Here is an 18,577-nt window from a genome sequence, read left to right as displayed (position 1 = left end):
CATATGCTTGTTCTATAATTTTCCCTTTGGACAAACCTGTCGCTATGTTTTAACGAGCCTAGTGACAGTGAGACTCGCTCTTGTCTGAATGGACAAGTTTGTCGCTATTGTTTTAACAAGTTTAACGACAAGGATAACTCGGTTCTTTTCAATTTTAGAGAGTCTGAAAAGAAACGAAAAGAAAACTCCAATATCCCTTTTTCATAATTTAATCCCTTAAGTCTGAAAAAGTATAAAACAATGAAAAAGGGATGACTTTTCGATAGTTTTAACAAGCCAAACAAGACAAACACTCGATATTTTTGTGTAATAATCCCTCAAGTCCAAAAATATTAAAATCTAGAGGAGGAATGGCACTTCCAATCACTTTAACAAGCTGGAGAGGCCAATTACTCGGCAATATTTTCATATTTTACGAGTCAGATGAAAAGAGCTTAAAGGAGACTCATTTTTTGAGGAACGAGTGATGTTTTCAGATAGCAGCTGGTTCTAGGTAATGTTTGGAACTTTTCAATCATGGCAGTGTAAAAAAGGTGGCTAATAGGATCACTCGGCGTAGTTGTTCCTCAAAAGGGGTAAAAAATCAAATGGACGTGTATGATCGGCTAAAAAAGAGTGGAGGTGATGGTAAGAACACGACCAAGGCTCAAAAGCTGATAATAAAGCGATTGCAATGGTTATTTACTGGAGGTGGCTTCATTTTTTAACAAGCTTAAACTCTGGTGGAACATATGCTCATTGCTAGGTTTATTTTTTAACGAGCTTGAACTTCACGTAAAACTGCTCGTTGCTAGGTTTACTTTTTAATGAGCTTGAACTTCGCGTAAAATTGCTCATGGCGGGTTTATTTTTTTTAATGATCTTGAACCCTGCGGTAACACTGCTCGTGGCCTGGTTCATTTTTAAATGAGCTTGAACCATGCAACAACATATGCTCAGATTCGGTTCCATGTTTACACAAGCTTGAAACGAGAAACTATGCTTGTTATAAGTTCACATGCCCCTAGCATAGTGATGCAAATCGAGATGCATGCACGCCAAGCTTCATTGCATTCAACGAGGTGGTTGGAATGAAGTTTACCTTCAAGATCTTTGAAATACTCGACTTGGATTTTATGAGATCGTAATCAAAGACTCGATTTGGAAAGGGAGTTGTTTCAATTTTTGATGAGGTTGACACAGTAAAAGAACTATCCTCATAATCCACCGTATTTACAGTATTGATAGAAAATCAAAAACTAAAGGATGATTAAGGTTGCTGGAATAATCTTCGTGGTGATCCGAAAGATGGGAACGGTGGTGGTAATCTTCCCATGGTGCCTCTCCTATCATCATTAACTGAATGATTCCTTCATCTGTAGAATGTACATGCGACCAAGGATCTAAAGAGGTGCCATATTCCTTAGACCTATTTATCCAAACACTCGATGAGCATTGATTTTGGTTTTCCCCCCAGGCCAAGAAAATTGATTTCTAAAATATTTCTAAAATGGCGATGATCCATGCTGACAAAATGTTTGGGAATCTTCTGAATCTTTTAGATATAGAAGATATCATATTGCAGGTTTTCGCCGTGGCCACTTCTGCCAGATTACTCTAAGGCAGTAGGGAAAAAGTTCCCATCAGTGTAGGGTCTTTTAGCAGGCCTACTCCAATATTTTGAAGCGAATGAGAGCTTCCATGGATCATCGAGATGCTTCTCATAACTTGTGAACTGTTGGGGAGAAAGGTTTGTTGGTCGACGATTGTAATTCCTCCTTGAAAAGGAAATGCAATCTTTCTGAAGTATGTCGACACAACAGCGGCCATAGCAACCATATTTTGTAGTTTGCAAGAAAGTTTTGTTGGTTTCTCTTTGAAGACATTGTTGGGTGATCTTGCTTTGTATGAGGTGAAGAGGGCTTTCATGTTGGGAGGATGGCGCTAGGTCAGACCAAGTGGTTGTAATCCTCTCTTCTACTACTTCTATCAATAAAGCTATTTGAGTTTTCCTCCATATTCTTGTGTATCTCTAAATATTGTGTTGATATATGCATTTGTATGGTTAATATATATATGATCCTATATTTTTTACGGTGATATATCTCTATGCTTTGATGGTATTATGCTGCTTTGACTCTATAGGTGCTCTTTGAAGTGGGACAAGTAAGGAAGGAGTGGCGAGATTCTGTCAAAGGGGAAAGGAAACAAGAAAGGAGCCAAGTGAAAGACTGAGGTTGGTACTCTCTGCTTCTTTCTCATCTATCTCTCGTAAAGGAAAACATAAGTGACTTTAGTTTGTTTGTTTCTAGGATAGCTACCCGTCTTAGTGGGACTAGCAGCTTAGCAACCAGATTGGTTCCTAGGTTCGGAAATGGGTCAGTCAATACTATTGAAGTTCTTGAATTCTTAAAGATTTTCTTAACTTCAGCTTTATATGGACAATCTCTCATCCAATGGTCCTCATCGCCTATGAGGCATGGCTGACTAGGTTTCTTTTGCGAAGAAGGGTTTGCAGAAGATTTTTCAAGAGACAAATTGTCCTGTTTCTTCTTTTTGCTCTTCCCTTTCTTCTTACCCCTTGGTTGCTTCGCTTCTTTGTCTTTGTCAGTTGACACGGCATTAACCTCCAAGGCTAGAATTTCTTCATTTGCATTTTGACCAGAATGTTGGCATTATGATTCAGGTGTTGTCCTTGATGGCAACCCATTCAGGTGATAGATCACTATTCTTGATGATCAGCTCTCTATTTTTAAGAAGGACGCAGGCAATCTGTTCAGAAAGTGCGTCCCCGCAGGTATATCATGCAGAACCCGCGTCCAGGGACGCAGGCCAGCCGTTCAGAGGGTGCGTCCACCCAGTGCACACATTTCAAGACAGAGAAAAGCACGTGGGGGTTTCTTGGTTGGCTTCTAGCCGACGGTTTTGTGTTTCTATGGTGTCGGCTCGTGGTATTGTTCCATGTTTTGGGGAGGAGCTTGCCTATATAAAGCAAAGGAGTTCATTTGGATTAATCATGTTTTTGGTTGAACATCTTATGAGGGTAAGATCTGGTCTAGATCTAAACAAGGCGAATCTGATGGACCGAGATCTCTTCGGCTCTTGCTCGGATCTATAGATCTGATTGTCTGGGTTACTTCTAAAGTCTTGAAATCATCTTTGCCCAGAGGGACGCAGGTGCAGTAAGGTTCAGGTGCATCCGGGACGCAGGAGCGAAGCGTTTCAGGTGCGCCGGACGCAGGTGCAGGAAGGGTTCTGGTGCGCCGGGACGCAGGCAGTTCAATAGACTCAGTGCGAGGGACGCAGGCTAGCAGTTGAGCAGGATGCGTCCGGGACGCAGGCTAGCAGTTGAGCAGGGTGCGTCCAGGGACTCAGGTCAGCAGTTGAGCAGGGTGAGTCCAGGGACTCAGGCTAGCAGTTGAACAGGGTGAGTCCGGACTCAGGCTGGCAGTTGAGCAGGGTGCTTCCTTCTCTTAAAATCCTTGTTTATCATTGTTGTGTTCTGGGTTTTGGTCCTATTATTGTTGATCTGGTTACTACAGTTGATTGGGTGATTCTCTTACACTTGATGATCAATTAATGCTTATGGATCCAGTTTGAAAATTTATGAAAAGTAGTCCTTGTATGAAAAGAAGTAGGGGGTTGTAGCTCCCTTCCAGGAGAGACTGGAAAACGAGAGAGAGTTGTAGCTCTCTGCAGGTTGCAGCCTGCGTACTGGTAAAGGACTGCACCAGTACAAAATCATTGTAAAAGAATTTCTAAATTGAAAGAAGATAGAGACATATTGCAGCAGGTGGTTTTCACCCACATTGGGTTTCCACCTTACATCTTCTGTTCTTTGATGTGACTGTCTATTTTCTTTGTTCATGCTCATTATTTTATGGTACTGATATGCAAGAATAATTCAAAAAGATCAAATAAGGAAGATTTGTTAAATTGCTAGATAATACTGATTCACCCCCCCTCTCAGTATTATTTCCAACAATTGGTATCAGAGCAGGTCCTTCAGAAAAGCTTGATCGCTTGAAGGTAGATCGTTCATCATGAGCAACTATGAGAGAGAAGCATCAATCAGGCCACCGGTTTTTGATGGGACAAACTTCAATTATTGGAAGGTAAGAGTTACTGCATATCTTCAATCTCTTGGTACAGAAGTTTGGGACATTGTAGAAACAGGCTATGCTTTTCCTTCAGCTACTCCTACAGATCCAGCTGAGAAAAAGAAGTATGAAACAAATGCAAAAGCAGTCAGTACTCTATTAGGAAGTATATCCCAAACAGAATTCATGAAGGTAATGCACTTCAAATCAACAAAAGAAATATGGGACAAAATGATCACGAGCTACGAAGGAGATGAACAGGTAAAACAAGCTAAACTTCAAACTCTCAGGATTCAATATGAGACTCTCAAGATGTATAATGATGAAAGTGTGGCTAATTATTTTCTTCGAGTAGATGAGATTGTTAATTGTATGAAAAATTTGGGTGAAGAAATAAAAGAGTCTATAGTAGTTCAAAAGATTCTAAGATCATTATCCCCCAAGTTTGAATCTAAAGTATCTGCAATAGAAGAAAAAGAAAATCTCTGTGTTCTCACTATGTCTCAACTACATGGAATTCTAACTGCTTATGAAATGAGAAAGGGAGGTCCATCAGATAGAAGGGAGGCTGCTTTTAAGGCATCAGGCAAAGAAGATCACTATGAAGCAAGCCATGTTCCAGAAGAAGAGGAAGAAGAATCAAATTTTGTCAGAAATCTTCAAAGGGGTTCTGGAAGGTTCAGAGGTAAGCTACCTTTCAAATGCTTTGCTTGTGGAAGAGTAGGTCATTATGCTGCAAAATGTCCTTATAAGGATAAAGGAAAGGAACCAGCCAGATGGAACAAGAAACAAAGTGCAAATAAGAAAAGCTACTACACCCATGAAGATAGTGATGGCTTATCAAACAGTGATGAAGATGAACAAGGTAATAAATATAGGTTGTTAATGGCATTTGAAGATGATGATTATGAGGATGCTGTAGATGTGGATAACCTTTATGATGAAATTACTAGACTCAAGAGATGTATAGAAGAAAAGAACTTGATCATTGATACTCTACAATTTCAAATTGATGAAAAGGAAAAACATCTTGAAAAATTAGAAGGTGAAATTGTTGGTCTTAGAAAAGAAATTGAGAAAACAAAAGCTATTAATCTCAAGTTTGTCAAAGGATCTGAAACTTTGGATGAGATTATCAGTGTGCAGCGGTCTCCACTAAATAAGACAGGTCTGGGCTATAATGGAGAAACTTCTCAAGCATCCACTTCAAAAAGTTATCTTGATGCAGCAAGAAGAAATGAGCAAAAGCACAATGAAGATCATCAGGTAAAGAAGGGACAAACTTCAAACAGAAACTATCAGGGGCAATCCAGCTTAAGGGTGAACAAAAGCCACAACCAGCCACAGGTAAAATCTTCCCAGTTTGGTTCAAAAATAGATGAAAATAGAAATTACAATCAGTTGGCTGGTAGATTCAATAACCGCAGAAGCTTCTTCAATGGACAATGCTTTTCTTGTCATAACTTTGGTCACAAAGCAGCTCAATGTGTTGCGTATAAAACAATCATGACTAGGGAAGCTCAAAAACAAAGAAGTATGATAGGGATTACAAAAAAGACCTATAACAGCTTTTCAGCTCTTGAAAATGAAGTTGAATGTTCTATTTGCAATAATTTTGGTCATGAAGACTTTGAATGCAGAAGCAGGTTTCAGGAAAGAAAAGAACAAGAACGGAAAAAGGAACAAGCCTCAGGAACCAAAACATGGAGAATAAAGGAACCTCAAACAGAAAGATGTGGGATAGCATTTTATGCAGAAGGACAGGAAAATCTATGGTACATTGACAGTGGATGTTCGAAGCATATGACAGGTGATAAAGAAAAACTTGAGTCTTATTCTATTTTAGAAAAGGGAAAGAAAGTCTCTTTTGGAAATGATACTCCTGCAACTATAAAAGGAAAAGGTATTGCTCCTTTAAAAGAAGATGTTAAGGCTGGAAATGTTTTGTTTGTTGATGGATTGAAGCATAATCTACTAAGTGTCAGCCAGATGTGTGATCAAAGAACCGAGGTTATATTCAGATCAAATGGATGTCTTGTTCGTGATCTTGATACAGGTAAAACAGTTCTCAAAGGGAAAAGAACTCCAAATAATCTATACATATTTGAAGAAGGACAACAACAATGCTATCTAAGCAAGGATGAAGAGCACTGGTTATGGCATCGAAGGTTGGGACATCTAAGCTTCTCTCAAATAAGGAAAGCATGCAAATATCAGGCAGTTCGCGATCTTCCAGATATCAAAATTCCTGACAACACCATATGCAGATCATGTCAGTTTGGAAAACAAACCAGGACTAACTTTCCAGAGAAAGAAGGATCAGCTAGCATGCCTCTTGAGCTAGTACATACAGATGTATGTGGACCATTCAGGAAAAGAACACCTAGAGGAGAGGAATACTTGATATTATTTATTGACGATTTCTCCAGGTTTGTTTGGTTAGGACTTATGAAGCACAAAGATGAAGCATTCGAAAAATTCAAATCCTTCAAAGCCTTGGTTGAAAATGAATCAGGTCACAAAATTAAGTGCCTCAGATCCGACAGAGGTGGGGAATTTACCTCAAATGAATTTTTCGATTTCTGTGATGAACATGGGATAAGGAGAGAATTCTCTACAGCTAGAACTCCTCAGCAAAATGGAGTTGTTGAAAGAATGAACAGAACAATCCAACAAATGGCTCGTGCTATGCTTGATGAATCAGGAACTCCCGCAACTTTCTGGGGTGAAGCTGCACATGCTGCGGTTATTATTCTCAACAAGACAAATGTTCGGGTGAACAGCACTCAAACTCCTCATGAGCTCTGGAGTGGTAAAACTCCTTCAGTAAAGCATTTCAAAATCTTTGGGAGCAAATGCTATATCAAGAATACTGAGGAGCAGCTTGGCAAACTTGATCCTAGAGCAGATGAAGGCATTCTTCTTGGCTATTCTCCACATAGCAAAGCATACAAATGCTACAATAAAAGACTTGGCAGAATTGTTGACAGCATTGATGTAGTGGTTGATGAGAAGGGATACATTCCTAGGCAAATACATCGTGAAGACATCGAAGAAGATGAAAGCTACCCTCAAAGACAGAATGATGAAGAAGAAGAACCTCAAGAAGAATCTCAAGAAGAACCTCACGAAGACGCAGAAGAACGAACAAGAATAGAAGAAAAGACTCCATCCAGATATGTTCAGAAGAACCATCCAGAATCTCAGATCATGGGACAGAAAGAAGCAGGTATACAAACTAGAAGAACAGTTGCAGAAGCTTCAAGCTATTTGGCATTACTCTCCTCTACTGAACCACAAAATGTGAAAGAGGCATGCAAAGATGAATGTTGGGTGAAAGAAATGGATGAAGAACTTGAGCAAATCGAAAAGAACAACACTTGGGAGCTGGTTCCTAGACCAAAGGATAAGAATGTTATCGGAACAAAATGGGTCTTCAAAAATAAATTGAATGAAAATGGAGAAGTAATTAGAAACAAAGCCAGACTTGTTTGTAAAGGGTATGCACAGCAAGAAGGAATAGACTTTGAAGAAACTTTTGCTCCTGTTGCAAGACTTGAGGCCATCCGAATGTTCCTTGCTCTCTCAAGTTTTCAGAACTTCAAAGTATTTCAAATGGACGTAAAATCAGCCTTTCTGAATGGAGACTTGGAAGAAGAAGTGTACATTGAACAGCCAGATGGGTTCATTCTTGGAAATGATCCAAATCTTGTATGCCGATTGAAAAAGGCTCTCTATGGTCTCAAACAAGCCCCAAGGGCTTGGTACTACCGGTTGGACAAATATCTTCATCAACAAGGTTTTTCAAAAGGTTCAGCAGATAGTAATCTATATATAAAAGTTGAAAATGACAAATTGCTAATACTTGTTGTGTATGTAGATGACATTATTTTTGGCAGCAATGAAGAAGCTATGAGTCAAAGCTTTGCCTCAGTCATGCAGAAAGAATTTGAAATGTCCTTGCTAGGAGAACTGACATACTTTCTTGGTTTGCAAATCCAACAAAAGGAAGGAGGAATCCTTTTATCTCAAACCAAGTATCTCAAGCAGATTTTGAAGAAATATGGCATGGAAGATGCAAAACCAGTATGTACACCCATGGTCACAGGATGTAGTCTCAGTGCAAATGATGAATCTGCAGCAGTACATCAACCAACCTACAGATCTATGATTGGAAGTTTACTATATTTGACAGGTACCCGACCGGACATCATGCATGCAGTTGGAATAGTTGGAAGATTTCAGGCAAATCCGAAGGAAACTCATCTTCAGGCAGTGAAGAGAATTTTCAAATATCTTCAAGGGACTCAAAATTATGGCTTATGGTATCCTAGAGATACAGATCTCACTCTTCATGCTTATACAGATGCAGATTGGGCTGGAAGCGTGGATGACAGGAAAAGCACAAGTGGTGGTGCGTTCTTTATGGGTTCCAGACTGGTATCTTGGTTCAGCAAGAAACATAGTTCAATTGCCTTGTCTACAGCTGAAGCAGAATATGTTGCTGCTGCATCTTGTTGCACCCAACTCCTTTGGATGATGCAGACTTTGCAGGATTATCAAATCACTTGTACACCTCCAATCCCTATCTTATGTGACAACACAAGTGCAATCAGCATCTCAAAAAATCCAGTTATGCATTCAAAAACCAAGCACATACCAATCAAGTACCATTTTCTCCGGGAACAAGTACTTGAACAGAAGGTCAAGTTGGAGTATGTTCCTTCTAAGGAACAAGTTGCTGATATTTTCACCAAACCGTTGCCCAGGGACACTTTTGAATACCTCAGGCAAAAGCTGGGGGTTGTTGATGCATCATCTTATTGTTGAACATCTTCTTATTGGTGGTATAGGCTCAGGGGGAGCACATAATGCATTGTTGGCATTATGGAGAAGGAGATCTTAGAAATAGCTGCAATATGTCTCTATCTCTTTCATGGTGGTACGTTGCTGCAGATCAGGTTCATAGGGGGAGCATGAGCGTAGGGGGAGCATACCCTTTTCCCTTGATGTCAAAGGGGGAGAATGAAGCTGAAGATCATGAGGTTGCCATCAAGTCCAAAGGGGGAGATTGTTGGCATTATGATTCAGGTGTTGTCCTTGATGGCAACCCATTCAGGTGATAGATCACTATTCTTGATGATCAGCTCTCTATTTTTAAGAAGGACGCAGGCAATCTGTTCAGAAAGTGCGTTCCCGCAGGTATATCATGCAGAACCCGCGTCCAGGGACGCAGGCCAGCCGTTCAGAGGGTGCGTCCACCCAGTGCACACATTTCAAGACAGAGAAAAGCACGTGGGGGTTTCTTGGTTGGCTTCTAGCCGACGGTTTTGTGTTTCTATGGTGTCGGCTCGTGGTATTGTTCCATGTTTTGGGGAGGAGCTTGCCTATATAAAGCAAAGGAGTTCATTTGGATTAATCATGTTTTTGGTTGAACATCTTATGAGGGTAAGATCTAGTCTAGATCTAAACAAGGCGAATCTGATGGACCGAGATCTCTTCGGCTCTTGCTCGGATCTGTAGATCTGATTGTCTGGGTTACTTCTAAAGTCTTGAAATCATCTTTGCCCAGAGGGACGCAGGTGCAGTAAGGTTCAAGTGCGTCCGGGACGCAGGAGCGAAGCGTTTCAGGTGCGCCGGACGCAGGTGCAGGAAGGGTTCTGGTGCGCCGGGACGCAGGCAGTTCGATAGACTCAGTGCGAGGGACGCAGGCTAGCAGTTGAGCAGGATGCGTCCGGGACGCAGGCTAGCAGTTGAGCAGGGTGCGTCCAGGGACTCAGGTCAGCAGTTGAGCAGGGTGAGTCCAGGGACTCAGGCTAGCAGTTGAACAGGGTGAGTCCGGACTCAGGCTGGCAGTTGAGCAGGGTGCTTCCTTCTCTTAAAATCCTTGTTTATCATTGTTGTGTTCTGGGTTTTGGTCCTATTATTGTTGATCTGGTTACTACAGTTGATTGGGTGATTCTCTTACACTTGATGATCAATTAATGCTTATGGATCCAGTTTGAAAATTTATGAAAAGTAGTCCTTGTATGAAAAGAAGTAGGGGGTTGTAGCTCCCTTCCAGGAGAGACTGGAAAACGAGAGAGAGTTGTAGCTCTCTGCAGGTTGCAGCCTGCGTACTGGTAAAGGACTGCACCAGTACAAAATCATTGTAAAAGAATTTCTAAATTGAAAGAAGATAGAGACATATTGCAGCAGGTGGTTTTCACCCACATTGGGTTTCCACCTTACATCTTCTGTTCTTTGATGTGACTGTCTATTTTCTTTGTTCATGCTCATTATTTTATGGTACTGATATGCAAGAATAATTCAAAAAGATCAAATAAGGAAGATTTGTTAAATTGCTAGATAATACTGATTCACCCCCCCTCTCAGTATTATTTCCAACACAGAAACCTTACGGGCTTTCTTAGATGTAGCCTTTGTGGATTCCGTGCTGGTCGTACCTATAACGCCATCGCCGGCATGAGAGTCTTTGTTTGATTTAGGAGGAGTTGGAACGGAAAATTTTGGTCTGGGAGCATTGGGGATTTTGTCATAGAGTGTGCCAGACTGAGTATAGATCAAGTCTAGATGTTGCACACGAGCAATGACTTGCTCTTCAGTGACGACTCCTCCCTTTGCCACATCTTCTGTAATAGAAGGTAACAATGACTTAATAAACCATTCAGCTAGTAGCTGATTAGGAACATATGTTTTTACCATTCTACGATGATGTCTCCACTCATGAATATGATCAGATATGTGTGTGGCTGTCGTCTGCTTGAAATTGGTAAGAAGCTCTGTTCCTATTTTGTACCTTATTGGTAACTGAAAATGGGTTAAAAAGGTGGTGGAAAGGGTGCCAAAGTTATCAATTGAATCTCTAGGGAATTCAATGTACCATTTCGCTGCTAGACCAATTAATGTTCGCTGAAAAATTCGAAGCCTAATCGAATCATCATTTAGAGTGTTGGAGGAACACCATAGATGAAAGGTCATCACATGATTCGATGGATCTTCACCTGGATTTCCATTGAATTTAGGAATATCTGACGGAATTTTATGAGGAATCGCCAGCCACCAAGGGGCATAAGCAATTGGATCATTTGTTAGCCGATTTAGATCTGGTAACTCTAAAGTCACCACGAAGGGCAACTATTGATTCAAGTTCGGTGAAGCATATCCAGGATAATATGGGATTGCCTGAGCAGTGGGTCTTTGCATACTAGCATAATGTATTTGATGCTGATAACTTTGATAAGGTTGTTGGGCATAACCATTTTGAGATGATTGATGTTAACCGTTTTGAATATACGGCTGCCCATTACCAGCAAAGTTTTGACGCTCAGGTCCTTGGTAAGATTGTTGGAATTGTGGTTGTTGATGTTGCACCAGCCATGGTTGTGAAACCATTTACTGTTGCCCAATACTGGATGTTTGACCAAGATGAGGGGTAATAGTACCCATTTGAGCCCGAGTCACTCCAGTTAAGGAGCCACTAATCGGTGATTGCGGTTGCATCGTGGAGACAAGAGGCTGTTGTATTACAACCTGAGAAACTTGAGGCTGGCATACAACAGGAAACGCTTGTACTTGCGACACCATCACAATAGCTGGTGTAGTGGGGATATTCGACATAGGTAGACTCAGTTGAATTGAGTATACAACTCTTGGTTGTTGAGGTAGTATTGGCACCCAACCACTGGATGTGATTCCAATTTGACCCACATTCGGTTGTGAACACTCGTATGGTTGTTCTCCCAAAGGGAACAATGAAAGGGCATACTGCCCCCCATACGGTGCAATCCATTACTCAAAGGAAAGATTGGCCTTTGGAGACCGGACTACCCAAATTGATATTGTTGTGAAGGATAAATTTGTTGAGATTCAACATAAGAAATTCCAGGTATTATTCCTGATGAACAAACGGGAACAGACCATACTGTCAAAACAGTCCCCGAGTGGATTCCCTCTAGTGGTTGGTTGAGAGCTAGTTGGGACAGATGGTATACCAGCGAACATTGTCGGAGTGACAGCAGGAGGTTCTGCTACCGCTGTGTCAGATGACACAGTCCTAGATGTCGATGGTTGTCCAGACATATCGAGTCTATCCAAAAGACTTCCTAGCGATTCTACTGGAACTTGTGATGAAGGGTTACTATCTTCTGAAGTAGAAGGATATAGGTGGATCCTAGTTCCAAAATGCGATGGAGTATTGGATGGAAGATCCTCCATAATCTCTTCTATAACAATCAATCCAGGTGGAAGAGGTAGACCGTCAGGTCCGTAAAATATTTCTGGTGCCGAAGAAGGTATAGATTCTGTAGTGACAGATGCTGGAGGGGTAACACCTTCTGAATCAACCCTAGATGGAGCTGGTTCAGGAATAGAAGTGTTTACTATTACACTAGGATAAGTTCAATGTCCTCTTATAACTGTAGAACTTCTTCTGTAGAGGCAGGGATACCAGAAATGGTTGGAGTAACTGGAGTCTCAGAGGATGTTGAAACACAAGTTTTAAACAAACCAGGATACTTTGACCTAGTTAAACGAGTCTGCTTGGCCCGGAATGGTTTCGTTTCTAGAGTCAAAGATGGCTGACTTGTCAGTCTCTGTGAACGATGGGGTTTTGATTGAATTTATTCCATGATTGCGGATTATTTGATCAACTCAAAATAAGATGGAAAAATGTTATTCCGAATTAAATGAATTTTAGACGCTTTGACACAACTTGCTTTTTCAATTTTTAAGAGTCGAAAAAATCCTAAAGATGACTCTAGTTGCCTTCGATTTTTAATGAGACTGAAGTGACAAGTGCTCAGATGGACCTTTTCCTTGAAGGAGTCTGAAAAAGAATGAAAGATACTACTCTAGAAATCTAGACAGAGGGATTACCAAACCAATTGCAAAACTGCAGAATACTTTTTACCGTACGGCAGTCAATCTTCCCGAATGTTGTGTTCAATGCATTGCGATCGATAGGGTGGAAAACATGGCTTCCTAAGGATAAAAAAGGATATAGCCTATTGTGGTCTCCCAATATATACTTGACGATACGTGGGAGCACAAGTCTGTACTGGAAATTTTCATCTCAAAGAGGAGGAATCACCCAACCTACGATGAAAGCGACAGTTACCAGGATTTACGATGCCAGAATACGTCTCTAGCCTAGACTTCTAAATTTTGTGCGTTAGGTTCCAAAGTGTTTTTATGTTCATTGAATTTATTTTACAGTTGATCTTTCTTAAAAAGTTTTCCTTTAAGGTTCACTACGTGATGTAGATATACAAATTCTAAATATGCAATCTAAGATGATAAACAGTCGTTTGCTCTTCTTTTTGCAATGAAAATCCTAGCTACTAAGGAAAGAGAAGCGAAATCCTTTCAACATAGAGCAGAGAGCACACACTAGATGCACTGTCCTAAATCAAAATCAACAAGTAGTCTAAATGCAAATGCACATGCATGTATTTTTTTTCTGCTTTCTTAATGTGCGAATGACAAAAATAATGTTAAATACAAATCTGAATTATCTCTTCTTTCAAAGCAACAATACTAAAAATTTTCTTTTCAAAAAATGAAAGGAAGACAAGATGACACTTTGCGATTTTGAATTGAAAACTGCTTTCGACACTTGAAATACTATTAATTCAGATCAAATACAAGAGTAACAGTGTAATCGACTATCAAAAATAGGAGGATTCTTTTCTTTGACTGAAAATGACACTTGAGACACTTTCAAATCAAAAGACAACAATTCGATTACGCTACTATTTTGTAAAGGAGAACTGTAAATGGCGAAAAATACATAAAAACATTCACAATTATTTGCACAATGGAGGCTGAATAATGCAAAGGAAGGGGGTTTCAATAGTGTTATATTGATCATAAACAGCGAAACTCTTGAATAAAGCTGAAGACAATGAAGAAAAAACCAAAATCTGGAGGCAGAAACAATCTTATCTGATCATGGCACCTGTAACACAGGGAAACAGGGATGCATCCCACCTACTGCACATGGGAGGTGCAATGCATCCAGTCTGCCAAAAGGAGACAATGCGATGGTCTAGGGATGAGACTTTAACTTGGTTTTTGGTCACAGTTTGCAACTTAGTTAATGGATTTAGGCTGAGCTAATGATAGTCAGTAAATACAAAGTATAGGGGCTGATCTAATGAGGTTACTTGCGCTACCTCTAGGGCACTTAGGATGTTTTAAAGTCAGTTGTTCAGATCATAAACAAACCCAGAGATTGACTGAAGCAGTGTTTATCTACTTTGCACTTGCATAACAAATGCAGTTCGAAGGCTAGCTGGCTTAACTTCAGGCTCCGTCTCTAGTTTATGAAGCAAACAAATAGAGACAAGCAATCAAACTATTCGCTCCCCAGCGGAGTTGCCATTTTGTTATTGGGAAAACTAGTGTCTATTTAGAGTTGCTAGTCCCACTAAGATGGGTAGCTATCTTAGAAACAAACAAACTAAAGTCACTTGTGTTTTCCTTTATGAGAGATAGATGAGAAAGAAGCAAAGAGTACCAACCTCAGTCTTTCGCTTGGCTCCTTTCTTGTTTCCTTTCTCCTTTAACAGAATTTCACCACTCCTTCCTTACTTGTCCCACTTCAAAGAGCACCTGTAGAGTCAAAGCAGCATAATACCATCAAAGCATAGAGATCTATAACCATAAACAATATAGGATCAGATGTATATTAACCATACAAATGCATATATCAATACAAGATTCAGAGATATACAAGAATATGGAGGAAAACTCAAATAGCTTTATTGATAGAAGTAGTAGAAGAGAGGATTACAACCCATTGGTCTGACCCAGTGCCATCCTCCCAGCATGAAAGCCTTCTTCACCTCATACAAAGCAAGATCACCCAACAATGTCTTCAAAGAGAAACCAACAACACTTCCTTGCAAATTACAAAATTCTAGCCTTCAGCCTCTGGATCTCTAATATGAGGGATCCATATATAGATATTTGCAGAGGTGTGATTCAGCTTTGGGTTTTTGATTAGTGTCATTCCACTGATAGTTTTTGGTTCCACTTGGAGATTTCATTGATCTCTTACTCATCCTTGGGCAAATTCTAAGAGGCAAGTGTCATATGAGAACTTTCTAGAAGATTCCTTGATCATCCACTTAGCAAATTGTCTCTGCCATTTGTCTATTCTCGCTCATCGCACTCTATAGAAGGCCTTTTCAGTATGCATTGCACCTCCCATGTGTACAAGGTGAGATGCATCGCACCCTGGCCATGGAGCAGGTGAGATGATCTAGTTTTGACCAGTTTTGAGCAGTTTTTCAGGGAGAACTTCTAGGAAATGATGTAATCAGTTGACCTTGATCCTTTAGGGTATGAAACAACACTTCTAGGGGTTTAAAAGACCTTGGTTTATGGACATATGTGATTGGGGTTGCAGTGCCCAAATATGTCTACAACACCCCCAGACCCCGCAGGGAGGACAAGTCCCCCCCGCATGGAGGGGTGTATAATCTTCTTGGGGTATACATCCGATTGAGACATTTGAATACAGAAGATAATTAGGCTCCACACCCAAAAATATCCCACTTGGAGACTGATTATAGCAACTCCACCGCTGCTTCATTTGCTAGACAATGACTCCACTTTGGAGCTAGCTATTTCTTACCTTCTTCATCATACTTGAAGACTAATTGAAACTGAGCAGATTCTCAGTTTCTCCCTGGTTACAACTTTTGTTAGTATATCCGCAGGATTCTGGCTAGTGTGTATCTTTTCCAACTTCAACTGTCCATCTTCCAATGCTGACCGTATGAAATGGTACTTAAGTTGTATATGTTTAGTCTTGGAATGAAATGCAGAGTTCTTTGCAAGATGTATGGAACTCTGGCTGTCACTGTATAATCTTCCCAACTCTTGATTCTTGCCCAATTCATCCAGAAACCTTTGTAACCAAATCATTTCTTTACTAGCCTCTATAGCAACAACATGCTCTGCTTCTGTTGTTGAAAGTGCAACAACACTTTGGATTTTTGAAACCCAACTGACAGTTGTTCCACCTACAGTAAACAAATACCCTATTGTGCTCCTCCTATTATCTCTATCACCTGCCATATCTGCATCAACATATCCTTGTAGAGAAACGTTTGAACCACCAAAGCATATTGCTTGATTTGTGGTACCTCTCAAATACTTGAGAATCCACTTCACTGCCATCCAATGTTCTTTTCCTGGATTGTTCATGTACCTACTTACAACTCCCACTGCATGTGCAATATCAGGCCTTTTGCAGACCATTGCATACATTAAGCTTCTAACTGTTGATGCATATGGAACTTTAGACAGATGAGCCATTTCTTCCTGAGTCTTGGGACACGCCTCCTTACTTAATTTGAAATTACTAGCCAAAGGTATACTAACTGGTTTTGCATTCTGCATATTAAACCTTTTCAACACCTTTTCTATGTACTCACTTTGAGACAATGTTAATTTGCGATTCTTCCTGTCTCTAGTTATTCTCATACCAAGGATTTGTTTTGCAGCACCCAAATCCTTCATTGCAAATGTGTTTGCCAATTTCCTTTTGAGCACATTTATTTCCTACATGTTAGAACCTGCAACAAGCATGTCATCTACATACAATAACAATATAATATAGCTACCATCATTTTGCCTTTTGAGATAAACACAATGATCAGAGTGACATCTAGTATAACCTTGTTCAGACATAAACCTGTCAAATTTTAGATACCACTGCATTGGAGCCTGTTTTAAGCCATACAAGCTCTTCTTCAACCTGCACACTAGTTTCTCCTTCTCTTTTACCTCATATCCTTGTGGCTGCTGCATATATATCTCTTCCTCCAAATCCCCATGGAGAAAGGTTGTCTTTACATCTAACTGCTCAAGATGCAAATCTTCAGCTACTACTAGACTTAAAATAGTTCTTATTGAAGTCATTTTAACAACAGGAGAAAATATTTCATCAAAATCAATACCTTTCTTCTGTGCAAACCCATTCACCAAAATTCTAGCTTTGTACCTCTGTTTTCCTCCATCTTCTTCCTTCAACCTGTAAACCCATTTATTCTGCAATGTTATTTTACCTGTAGGCAACTTAACTAAGTCCCAAGTATGGTTATGTGCTAAGGAGTCCATCTCTTCTTTCATGGCTTGCTCCCACTTCTTCCTGGTTTCTACCTGCACTGCTTCTTCATAATATTTTGGTTCACCAGAATCAGTCAACAATACATAATATAATGAAGGAGAGTATCGTTCAGGGGGTCTACTTATCGTGGTAGATCTTCTAACACCATTTTTAGGTGTTTGAAGTGCTTGTTATTATTTTTTGGCTATTGATCACTATGATTTTCAGGCACCATCACTTTTCCTATGATATCATCAAGCACTGTGTATTCTCTGTTTTCTTTTTCTTGTTTCATTTCCTGCAACTGATTCTTATACAAGACCTTTTCATTTAATATTACATCTTTGCTCCTAATGATTTTGTGATTTTCATAGTCATATAAGCGATAACCAAAATCATTAACACCATATCCAATAAAGGTACATTTCTTTGATTTTTCCTTAAGCTTTGTTCTATTTTCTTTGTTAATGTGGACACAGGCTTCACAACCAAAAGTCTTTAGAAATGAGTAGTTTACCTTTTTACCTGTCCATGCTTCCTCTGGAATACCACCATCCAAGGAACTTGAAGGCCCTCTGTTTATTAGATAAACAACAGTATCTACAGCTTCTGCCCAAAATTGTAAAGGCAATCCTGCATGCAATCTCATGCACCTTGCACGCTCCATGATTGTCCTATTCATCGTTTCTGACACACCATTTTCTTGTGGTGTTCCTGGAACTGTCTTCTCTCTACAAATTCCATACTCTAAATAGTACCTATCAAACTCTTTGCTACAATATTCACCTCCATTATCTGATCTGAGACACTTCAACCTTTTCCCTGTCTCATTTTCAACCAAAGCTTTCCATTTCTTGAAAGTATCAAATACATCAGATTTATTTCGAATACAATAAATCCAAGTTTTTCTGGTTGCATCATCAATAAAAGTAACATAATAATGAGAGCCACCAAGAGATGATACCTAAGCAAGTCCCCATACATCAGTATCCACAAGCTCTAATTTTTCATTCTTCTTTTCTTTCCCAACTCTAAGGAATCTGACTCTCTTCTGTTTTCCATAAACACAATTTTCACAGAATTTTAAATCAACATGCTTCAAACCTGGCAACAAATTTCTTGAGTGAATAATCTGCATCCCCTTCTCACTCATGTGCCTGAGCCTATGATGCCACAATGTTGTATCTTCTCCTGTAGAGGTTAAACCATTAACAGAATCAGAAATACCATTGCATAAATACAATGTACCAACCTTTCCTCCTTTTGCTATTACCAAGGATCCTTTAGTGACCTTCCAGGTTTTATCTGTGAAAGTACTTACACAACCTTCACCTCCCAACTACCCTATTGAAATAAGATTTTTCTTCAAATCTAGAAC

This window comes from Pinus tabuliformis, chromosome 4_2 (genome assembly GCF_031772625.1).
Source record: "Pinus tabuliformis cultivar Carrire ecotype Pingquan chromosome 4_2, CPIR1, whole genome shotgun sequence".
Taxonomy (NCBI): domain Eukaryota; kingdom Viridiplantae; phylum Streptophyta; class Pinopsida; order Pinales; family Pinaceae; genus Pinus; species Pinus tabuliformis.
This window is presented reverse-complemented; position numbering follows the sequence as displayed.